This window comes from Hydra viridissima, unplaced genomic scaffold, assembly GCF_058129835.1.
Source record: "Hydra viridissima isolate aposymbiotic clone 2 unplaced genomic scaffold, HvirCarnegie_v1 scaffold_1, whole genome shotgun sequence".
Taxonomy (NCBI): Eukaryota; Metazoa; Cnidaria; class Hydrozoa; order Anthoathecata; family Hydridae; genus Hydra; species Hydra viridissima.
In genome coordinates, this window is record NW_028324300.1 from 12764416 (window position 1) to 12776047 (window position 11632).

An 11632-nucleotide genomic window follows, 5' to 3' on the forward strand; every position below is an offset into this window, starting at 1 on the left:
TAGAAATACCGCATCAGTATTTTTATAATATTTTGATTTGCTATAGTTAAGGTTTTCAGTATGACATCGTGTTCTGAGTTTATATTTAATCATCATGTTCGAAGAGTTGATCATAGTCCATAATTAAAAGGTCGGGGTAAAATTCCATCCGAGTTTTGCAAACAGATGGGAGCAAATGTCGTCGTAAAATCTTTTCTTGTCAATAGTTTTTAAAACTGAAAAATCTTCAAGCCGACATGGATGACTTCTATTTTGGACCAGTTGAAACAAAATGTACTGGGCGTTCATGAAACTTTTTCTTTTTAATTCTTTCGGTTTGTCTTTTCCGTACACCAGATCGTATAAGAAAGACAAGTCCTTGAAATCTTTGATGAGCTGTTCTTCGAGGTATTCTATATCGTCTCGCTTACCGACAAGCACGTAATAGATATAGTTGGCATTTTCATACTGATTGGTATAGTTGAGTTGTTTTAAAAAGATTAAAATGTGTTCTTTGGTAATGCGAGAATATTTCACATGCGTATTTTCAGAATCGATTAATAAGTTTAACGCCTTGAATTTTTTTTCCAATTTTTCAAAACTTCTTCAGGGATCTTGCAGTTTTGCTTACCTTGATATTGTTTTATGCATTCTTGAAAATGAATAATACGCGAATAAGTGTATTTGTTTACCGAATTGGATCGGTCGTAGTCTTTATACGGGACAGTTGTTTCTAACATTTCTTGCTGACCCGAACACAAGAGACAGTATTTTTTATTGCTGTCGTCCATTTCAAACTGGCTCGGATCGTCATTGATGCAAAATTTACATTTAGTATGCAAGACCAGTTTTTGAGCAATTTTAATATCGGTCCACTGTCGTTGAGAAAGCGTTTCTTCTGCGATGGTAAAATAGTGACGTTGAAGTTGATTTTTTTCATCGTCAAATTTAGCACGATCTTCAAATGAAAGCTGCGTCTGCAAGATGTCTTGATATCGCTGGATGAGATGGTTTGTCTTGGCGATAAACGTCATTTTTTCAGTCTTGCGTTTATCCAATTCTTCTTTAGTCTCCAACAGATGTTTAAGAGCTTCATCTGATAGTTCGTGTTTGTTTTCTAAAAGAAGAAATATGGATTTTAACTGCGCTATATCGTCAATGTTATCCTTGTCAAACTTTTCCATAATTCTCATGTTCAATAAGACAATGCTCATTTTTTTAATGAGAGAGAGTTGATTCTTTTTAATTCATCATAGTATTTGTTCTATATTACAGTAAACGATAGTGAAAATAAAAAATTTTTAATTTTGAGTTAAATAAATTTCTTTTTATATAAAAATGGATGAAATAGATGTATTCGATCTTCTTTATATTCTTGAAGGTGAAGAAGTGAAATACCGTGATGAGAAATCTAGAAAATTTCTTAAATTAGAAAAAAACGTTCGAAAGCTTCCAAAGTGTGTTAAAAAATCGTTTATACAAATGATTCAAATGTTGTCATTCGAAGAAGTTTTAATAAGATTAAAATCTGCTATTGATACATATAGTCGTATTGAAGTGAAAAAAACAGTGACAAGAAGTTTAGTGCATGCTAGATCTGTAAAAAGAATTTATCATGATTATAGTGAAGATATTGTTAAGAATACGAAAGCAAATTTCAATATGAGTAAAATTAAAGAATAATTTTATATATTTTTCAGATATATAAAATAGGTTTTTTTAATGTAAAGTTTGGTTAGAATCTAAGAGTTCAGATGGGACAGGTTTTTTAATTATATATTTAAAATATCTTACTAGTCTTTGTTTTTGATAATTTAAATTTTGTTCTTTTTCTTCAATTCTCATTTTACGCATCTGATCATATTTCCATGACTCTATTTTCCTATTTTTTTCCATGACTCTATTTTCCTAATTTTTCTATTTCTTTTAACAATTGTTTACATTGTTGATTTGCTTCAATCTCTCTACTGTTATCTTTGAAATCTTTATCTAGGAGAATACGTTTTCTGATATATTGATCATAATCATTAAATACGTATGTATAGTACCTGTTTGATTCTTTATCAAAAATTTTAAAGGAGTATGTCATTTTTATATAGCAAGAAAAAATTTATTTATATCATTTTAAAAAGTTTTTTTTCTTTGTACAATTTACAAGAGCTTTTCATAGAATAGCGCCTAAAAAGGGTATGCTATTAAAGGGTGAGTTGGGTCCGAGCAATAATCCGGATCCAATAGATTGATAACCTTTTCCATTTTTAACAAAGAGTCCTTCACCAATAGTAGGCTTTACCCAAGGTCTTAAAAAGATTCCTGATCCTGCGGCAGTCATTTTCATTCCATTTCCATTCTTTTTCAAGTAAACGATTCCTCTTCCAGCAATTTTATCAACCATAGCAGAGCCAGCAGAAGAACCTACACCTGCTAGCAATCCAGTAGCTAGAGCAGGAACTACTCTTGTGGCAATAGTGCTGCCTAACATACCTAATAACGGTAGAGGAGCTCCGATAAATCCACCTTCAATGGTTGAGTTGTGTGCAAGTTGTCTTTTGCTCAATTTAAGAGTGACTCCTTTACCAGCTTCATACGCTTTTGTAATTTTGTTCAATTGCGCTTGAGTGATAGCGAGAACATGTTCACCGTTCAAGTCTTGATGAGATAGTCTTATATTGACATCAGTCTTTTCTTGAATCGCTTTTTTTATTTTGTCAGATTGACTTTGTGAAATGTTTAATTTTACTTTTTGGTAACTCATTTTTAAAATAAAAGAAAAAAATTATCGTTGAACAGCGCTGCTCGTAAAAAGATCTTGAAGCACAGAGGTTATTCTTTCTCTCACGTGAAATCTGAGGATAATGTCTTCACCTCTAAAGTCAATCAAGTTACCGTTTTGATCTACAATTCTTGTTTCCATTCTTGAAATTCTACCCACTATGATAGGCAAGTATATCAAGTGGAAAGGTTTTTCGCTAATTTTATAGCCTGGAGGAGTGTCAGGATGAAAAGAGTAAATGTCAGATGTTCTTTTTCCGTTATCATAAGAGGATCCGATCACATCGTTCGTGATTCTGATGATGGCTATATCGTCTATTCTCGAAAGTGATTCAGACTCGTAATAGTCAATATAACTTGTGACTTTATCTGGATTTGCTGGATCATCCTTTTTCTCTACATAGGTATATTCTTCTTTATTAAATCCGAGAACAGTAGCTAAACTGTTATTCACGTTGAAATCCACCCAATATTTTGTTGTAGATCCAGGTTTTCCAAATTTCAGAGTAGTTCTTAAAGTGGTTAGGTTTGCACCGATAACAACACCATCCACTCTATATAAGTTTCCAACTTGTTTTTCCATTTCCCTCTGAAGATAATCATTAATCTCGCTAATTTCATACGCTCCTTCTTCGATGTAAATGGTGTAGCTGTTTGAACCAGCGTTTGGACTGTATCTGAAAACATTATTTGTAGAATTAATGTTGGTGTAGCTGTGAACAGTGTCAAAGCCAACAAGAGCCATTTCATACTTTTTATTAGATTCGAATTCAATAGGGTTGTCAAACTCGGTTTGGATGACGCTGTTTCTCACGGTTGGAGTTTCTTTTTTTGCTTTTGCAAGGAGATAAAATCCGCTCATCTTTTTATATAGAGTTGGGAAAATAAAAATTGTCAAATCCGCTTCGATATTTTCCACAATCCTTTTTTGAGGATAAATCAATGACTGCAAATCCGTGAGGTTGAGACCAACAATATTTACAAAACTTTTTAAACTCTTCTATTTGCATATCGCTTGAAACATGATCTTGGTAAATGTGGTTAATGTTTTTTAAGTCTTGAGGAAACAAACAAATGAAATTAGCGTTTTCTCGGATGGTTTGTCTAGGTAGCATAAAATAGTTTTGAGCAAGGTAAAAACAGTCGACGTTAGAATGTCTTCCTCGGATGTAGTATTTTTCACACTTGTTTTGTTTGGTCAATTGTAAATCGTCAAAGATCATTAAATTGTTTTTGGATGAATCAAGATCTTCAGGATTAGGCACATCGTCAGCAGTTTCGAAAAATTGACATTCCATATCCTCTGTGTTATTCCATTTTTTTGAAATTTCATCAATAACGCATTCAGGACTTATGTTCAATTGCTCAATTTTGCTTTGAATGTTAAACAAATCAAGAATAACCTCTTTCGGTAATTTCTTCTCAAACGAGTTTTTTAATATTTTATATTCTGGCTGAAAAAGGGATTTTCCAAACACTTGCAAATGGTTATAGTCTAACCAGCCAGGTCTTAAAAGTAAATTGAGTAGTAGTGTTGTTTTTCCACAGCCTGATTTCCCAATAATGATTCCGCGTATACTTTTAGGCAAAAGCTTGTTGTTTTTCCTTTTGTTTTTATTTACGTTCCATGACAAATCAATCACTTCCATTTTTTATTATGTTGAATATAAAAAATGTATTGCGTCAAATGTAAAAAAATAACAGAAACGAACAACTTGTACCACTCTATAAGCAAAAGCAATAGAAATATGCTTAAAGGAACATTTGCTGCCTGCGGAAGAGGAAAATGCAAGTTTGTTTCCACGCATGCAGTTAATGGAGGAGACTTGGTGGAATCGATCAACAATTTTTCAAAAAAAATAAAGCTTCCATGGGCAAAGTTTCCAGGAGAAATGCACGTTCCAGGGATGAACTTTGCAGGACCTGGTACCAATTTAGACAAAAGACTCACTTCCACAGACATGTATCAAGAGTGGAGCAAACCGGTGGATAGAGTAGACAATGCAGCATATCACCACGATTTAGCTTACAAATATTTAAACGACGTTAAAAGCAGAAATGTAGCAGATCAAATGATGCTTGAAGAAACGGATTCGATTCCCAATCCCACTCAAAAAGAAATAAACGAAAGAAAACTGATCACTCCAATCATCAAAGCCAAAGCTAAATTTGGATTGGGTGTTGCAAAGAATTTTAAAAAATCTAAGAAAAACTAATATTCAATGGATTCGCAAGCGAATCTAAAAAAATACAATGAAAAAATTTTTATTTTGAGTTAAATAAAAATCTTGTATATAGAAAAGAAATGAATTTTATTACAATTGAAAATTTTGATGAGGGTAAATTATCAGTTGGAGAAATTTACGCAGCAACCAAACCAGTTGTCTATCAAAAAGTGCCAGTAAAATATTCTTATCCAACTGGAGATGGTCCTCTTGTAATACGAACGCCTACATTATTTTCGTATGGCGTATGCGAGAATAAAGAACCAGCAACACAAAAATTGACTGGTTATTCCATGCCATTCGTTTGCTTTGATGCTAAAAAGGGTAAAACTGAACAAGAAGAAAAGTTTATTGCTACAATGGAAAAAATTACTTTGTTTATAAGAGGTGAAGTGGATAAATTGTCAGCCAAACTTAAAAAAGGAGGAAGAAAAAAGCAAATTAATTCAAACGAATTGAGTATTTTAAAATATAAAGCTGAGCATCCTGAAGCAGCACCAGTCTTTTATGCAAAGACGTTTACTAAAAATGAGAAAGACGAATTGCTCATGACAACTACATTTTATAGAAAGAAAACAGATCTTGATATAAAAAATGGAGTCAAAGGGGAACGAAGTAATAAAAATTTGGTCAGATCTTCTGGACATGATTTTATCAATCAAAGATGTTACGCTATTGGAGGACTTAGAATTGAGGGGGTGTATATTGGTCCTTCGATTGTGTCTATTCAAGTTAAACTGTCCGAAGCTGTCATCGTAAAAAATGCATCTTTACCTCATAGCCTCATGATGTGTGAAGACTTTAATTTAGAGGTGAAAGAAGATGAAATAGAACAGGATGAAATGTAAGATTTTTTAAAATTTTTCTGAATTTTAAAAATGATCAACGTTGAAGGGATTGTACTACCGAACAAGCCTCTCACCAACTTTCAATTAATAGATGCTGCAAAAAAGCTTAAAATCAAAAACTTTAGAGGTGTTTTTGTCAGAGACGCGTTACCAAAAAAGCCAAGAAAAAAAGAATGTGGCATTACCAACACGGGAGATTCTAGCACAGATGGATTTCATTGGGTGTGCTGGTATAAAGATGAGGATAAAAAATACAGCTTTGACTCTTATGCTCAGCCTCCTCTTGTTGAATTGACTAAATACTTGAAAAGCCCGGTTTATTACAACAGCGAAAGGATTCAGTTTGGTGATACTTCTTATTGCGGTCACTTGTGTCTTTACGTCTTGAAAAAATTACAGGAAGGGGGTGACTTTCAAAGCGTTGTTAACACACTTTGGTGAAAAAAAAATTTTTTCCCTCATTAAAAAATGATTGACAAATTTGGAAGAACTGAATTAGGGAGGTATTTTTATGATCCTTTCTCATCAACAGTCATAACAGGCGATCTCTATATCAGAACAGATGGAAACAGCACCATCACTGCAGATTTGGATTACAACTCTCATAAAATCATCAATTTGGCTGAACCGACTAACGCACACGATGCTGCTACAAAAAATTATGTAGACACACATGTGTCAGGAGGAGGAACAGCGATTGGAACTGCAGACTTGGATTTAAATTTTCACAAGGCGATCAATTTGAACGAACCCACTAATTTGCATGACGCTGCGACAAAAAACTACGTCGACGTCAGCTCAAGCCAGTGTGTTAAAACGGACGGATCCAGCACGATCACTGGAATCATTGACATGAACTCTCACAAGTTGATCAACGTTTCCGATCCGACCAATTTAAAAGATGCAGCGACAAAAGGGTATGTAGACACCAAAGTCTCTTACAATAACATTTCTTACGACGACATTAACATGACAGCCCATAAACTGACTAATTTAGCAGAACCTACATCAGCTTCAGATTCAGCTACGAAAAATTATGTAGACACGCATGCGTCAGGTGGTACGATTGTGGGCACTGCGGATTTGGATTTGAATTCACACAAATTAATCAACGTGATCGATCCAACCAAAGCGCAAGATGGAGCGACAAAAAATTATGTAGACTTGTTGTTGCAAAAATCAAGTCTGACCAGTATCGTTCCAGGATCTAGCTTCACCAGTTTAGGGTTTAAGTCACAGACGGTAGCGGCGCTAACCACTTCGCCAGTGTTTTCGTTTTCCGGAAAATCTGGAGTGTTGAGAAGGTTGTGGCTGGCTTTATACAGCACCTCTGGAACAAATATTCCCGGTCAAGTTTTCATTCGAATCTTTACTGACGGAGAAATCAATGTGGGGAATTATGCAGAAACAACGGAAGGAATCGGAGTGGATCAAACAGGACTTGCCACCGATTTGCTTTTTTCACCATTGGGAGGAGCTTTTTACGCCAATTCTTTGCAGGGATGCAACATGTTTAACACCACTTCCTTGGGAGGATATTTCACATTGGACATGCCTTTCAGAAACGACGTCTCCATTCAACTGGTGAACAGAAATGCCACAGCCATCACGTATTGGATTCAACCGTTCATTTCCACACTTGCTTCTATTCCTGCTAGCATCCCTCTTTACAAGCTGTACTGCAGAACGTTTCGATATTTGAACACCACTTACGGCAGTGAATACGTTTTGATGAACACCAACGGAAAAGGAAATGGTGTCTTTCTCAAATACATCAAAATGCATATCATTGGTGCTTCTGGAAACTGGTGGGAGTCTAGAGTCAGAATGTACGATGGAAATGCACCTCCTGGAAACGGAACCGTTCTCACTCCTTGGACCTCATACTACATCAACAATTACACCTACTTTCCTGGTTATGACGGTGACAGCACATGCTTCTTTTCCTCATCCGGACTGGAAGATTTTTACTTGTCCTCATGGAACGGGTCAAATGTGACTCTCTTCAACAACAAATCTACAGGACTGTTGTATCAATCCACTTCATCCATTGGCTCTACATCTACCATTTCTTTTTACAGAAATTTCGGAGAAGCAGATTCTATGCCAAGCGTTGCATCCGGAAGAAGAATCGTTGTCACGCTCAACTCTGGTGATGAACAAGTCTGTCAATCTGGAAGCTTTTACCTTCTTCTCGGACAAGTGTATTATTACGCTTAAAAATTCGAAGGATCTAAAAAATTCACAAGTGAAGTTCTACAGATGAAAAAAATTTTTGATTTTGAGTTAAATAAATTTCTTTTTATATAAAAAACAATGAGTATGTCAGAAAATCAGCGTGCGATGATAGAACGATTAACTGCAATGTATGAAAGGATAGAACCTCCAACGTTGGAAGAAATGAGTAGTCTTGAAATATATGAGATAGAATTGATAGAAAGAGATGAATTTACTAATGAAATAGAAGAAATTTATAGAAAAGTTGAAGAAAGATATTCTTCTACCCTAAGCCTAAGCGATGATGAAAGCGAAGATGAAGTTAATGTTTTAGACGAGGCTAATATATTTAGTTGGTCTAGTTCAGAAGAATCTGAAGATGATGATGATTCTGAAGATGTTGATCCTGAAGATTTGCCTTACAATGGACCTTACAATGATCCTGTATATTTAGATTACAATTCGATGAGTATTGAAGAGCAAAATGAATATGATGATTATATATATAATGAATTGTTAGAAGATCTGCGTGATGAAGGTTATGAAACGAGAGCAAACAACTTCACCATTTACATTGAAGAGGATGAAAGCGTAGAATACATTAATGAAGAGGAGGAGAAAAGAAATAGATTAAAGATTGAGGCGTTGATTGAAGGTTTTAAAAAGGATGAATATAGAATGTGTGCTTCTGCTGCTTAAACAGATTTCACTTGTAAAAATTTTTAATTCTTTTTGAAGAATTGAAAATTCAAGATGGATTAGCTTGCGAATCTAAAAAAATTAATTTTTTTGCAATAATAAAAATGGAGAATCATGTGCATAAAAAATTTTTTCATAACGACCGAAAGGCTTGCAATAAATCATATCTTTTTTTTGACAAGTATTTGAAGCATGCTCCCTCAAAAGCAGGAACTAAGTATGAAATATTTGCTCAAAAAGACATTACACTCAATAAACTGAGTCATCAGAAAATAACTTTTATGTTTGGAATAAAGCTTAAAAGCGGATTAGCTTTAGTGAATTTGAGGGAAAGCCTAAAATCAAAATTAGATTATTTCAGTCATAGCATCATACTATCAGAGTCGACGGATAATGTGATCATGGAGATTTACAATAACAGCAAGTCAGATGTCATTATCAAAAAAGGGGAAAGTTTATGCTTTGTCAATTTCATTAATGAGTGAAAAAAAAAAATTTTTTTCGTTTAATATAAAATGGAATACAATCACGATGCTAAATCTAAACTTTATCCAGTTCTTCCATCAGCTCCTGCAGATGAAGGACATAGTTACCGTCTTCAGAAAATAAGCGAGATTCAGAAAGAGATGGACAATGAGAGGAAAAAGAGAGTGCATTTGAGCAAAAAGTACCATCGCGTGTTTAGGATCATTTCTTTTGTAGACACTACGTTGCAAGCAGGTGGTATTGCGCTTGGAGTTGTTGGAATTGGAACTTTGAGCACCATCGCTGCTGCTCCTATTGCGATTGCGTGTGAAGGTGCGGCTATTGGAATGGGGTTTTTATCCATTGTAGGAGGACAAGTCAACAAAAAACTAGTATTAAAAGCGGAGAAGCATGAAAAGATCAAAGTGCTGGCAGAGTCGAAATTGAACACCATCAACAGTCACATTTCAAAGGCTTTAGTAGACAACGTTGTGAGCGATTCAGAGTATGAATTGATTTTAGACGAGCTTCAAAAGTTTAAGAGTTTGATGAGAGATATAAGAACTAAAACAAAAATCAACATTGACGAGATAACTAAAGAGTCGTTGATCCAAAAAGGAAGAGAAGACGCAATAAAAGCGTTCAATAATATGTTTAAGAAATCGTAGATTTCCACGGATCTAAAAGATCTAAGAAAAATTAATTTAAAAACATAGATAAGTTTACGTCTAAGTTTTTTCTTGCGTTTTAAAAAATGTCCTTTTTTAAAATACTAGATCCAAACAAGAGGGATGAAATGGTGAAAGAATTTGTTGAAAGAAGAAAAAGAATCTATCAAGATAGTTTGAATGAAAATATTTATGATGCGAATCTTCAGACGGATTTGAGCAAGCTTTACAAGCCTCTGATTGAAAGCAATGAAAAGATGCAAAACGAACTAAAGAGCATCACATACAGAGAGGCTGAAAACACTCCACTGGCTTTGACTTATCCAGAAAGCGATCTACTGTCAATTAAAAGAATAAATGTTGGAAATATTGCAATGAAATATTTATACACTTACGCCTCAAAAAGATATGATGCAGACAGAGTGTTTGGAATTCACTCGAAAGAACGCGGAAAAATGTATATCGGTAAAAAAGAAATAACCATCGATGAAAACGATGTTGTTATTGATGGAGAAAAGTATGATGGAACAGCAGGACTTTGGGAGTTGATCACAAGGTCGCATCCTGATGAATCCAATTACACTGAGGATGATCTTGAAAATTATGGAAATATACTTATTAAAACTAAAGCAATAGAGTCTGATGCAAATCCAAACAAGCCAAAAGCCTCCAGAGGTGAAAAATACCGACAAATTATAAAGCCTATTTGGGAAAAATTCGTGATGAATAAAAAGGGTAAAAAAGGTTATGGCGTTATTATTCTTCCGAGCGATCCAAACGCTCTTGTGGAAAAGCTCAACTTGAGCATCGCTGCAGGACATGCTGGAAATAAAGAGTCGAGAAATGTAGCTGTTTCCATTTGCGATGAGCTGTTGAGGCAGAATAGGATTAATAAAGACGAGTACAAGGCTATGACAGCGTATATCAATATGAAATGAAAAAAATCTTTGGAAATAAAAATGATCGTTTATAGAAATAGATATGTTAAGAAGCATATTGTAGGCGGAAGTGGGATAATTGACACGCTTAAGAATTTCTTGAGAAGAGCAGCATCTTCAAGCGCTTCAAGAGCAGCATCTACTTTGGCTAATAAAATTGCAAAAACCGAACTGGGAAGAGAAGCAATCATGGCTACTAAATCTGCAGGAAAAGAACTAGCTTCTACAGCCATTTCCACTGCTAGAGATGTGGCTATTGATAAAGGTAAAAAGACCATTGAGAAATTGTATGCTAAGACTGGAACTCCAAAACCGCATGAAGCTGCAAAGAATGATCTCAGTCTTAAAAGCAAAGAAATTATTTCAAGCATCGTTAACAGAGCAGCGCCGGTTATGGATGAATATTCTATGTTTGGATCAGGATTGTCGAAGAAAAATGCGATTAGAATACAAGACTTGGTAAAAAAAGGAAATGGGCTTTTGATTGCATGAGGATCTAAAAAATCGTAGATTTCCATGGATTTCACTTGTGAAGTCTAAAAATTTTTTTTCTTTGATGTATAAAAATGGCAGATTCCGATGTTTTAAATTTTACAGAAGAGATTATTGTTGATGAAGAAATTGAGAGATTCGAGTTTCATGAATACGAATCAGTGAATAAGAATCTAAACGTGGATGGAGAAATAAGAATCAATATTGAGCAGCAAGATTTGTTCACGCTTCCATCTGAGGCTTACCTTTTGGTTGAAGGAAGACTTTTAAAAGCGGATGGAACTTCCTACGCGGATGCAGACGTTGTTACTCTTTCTAACAACGGTATC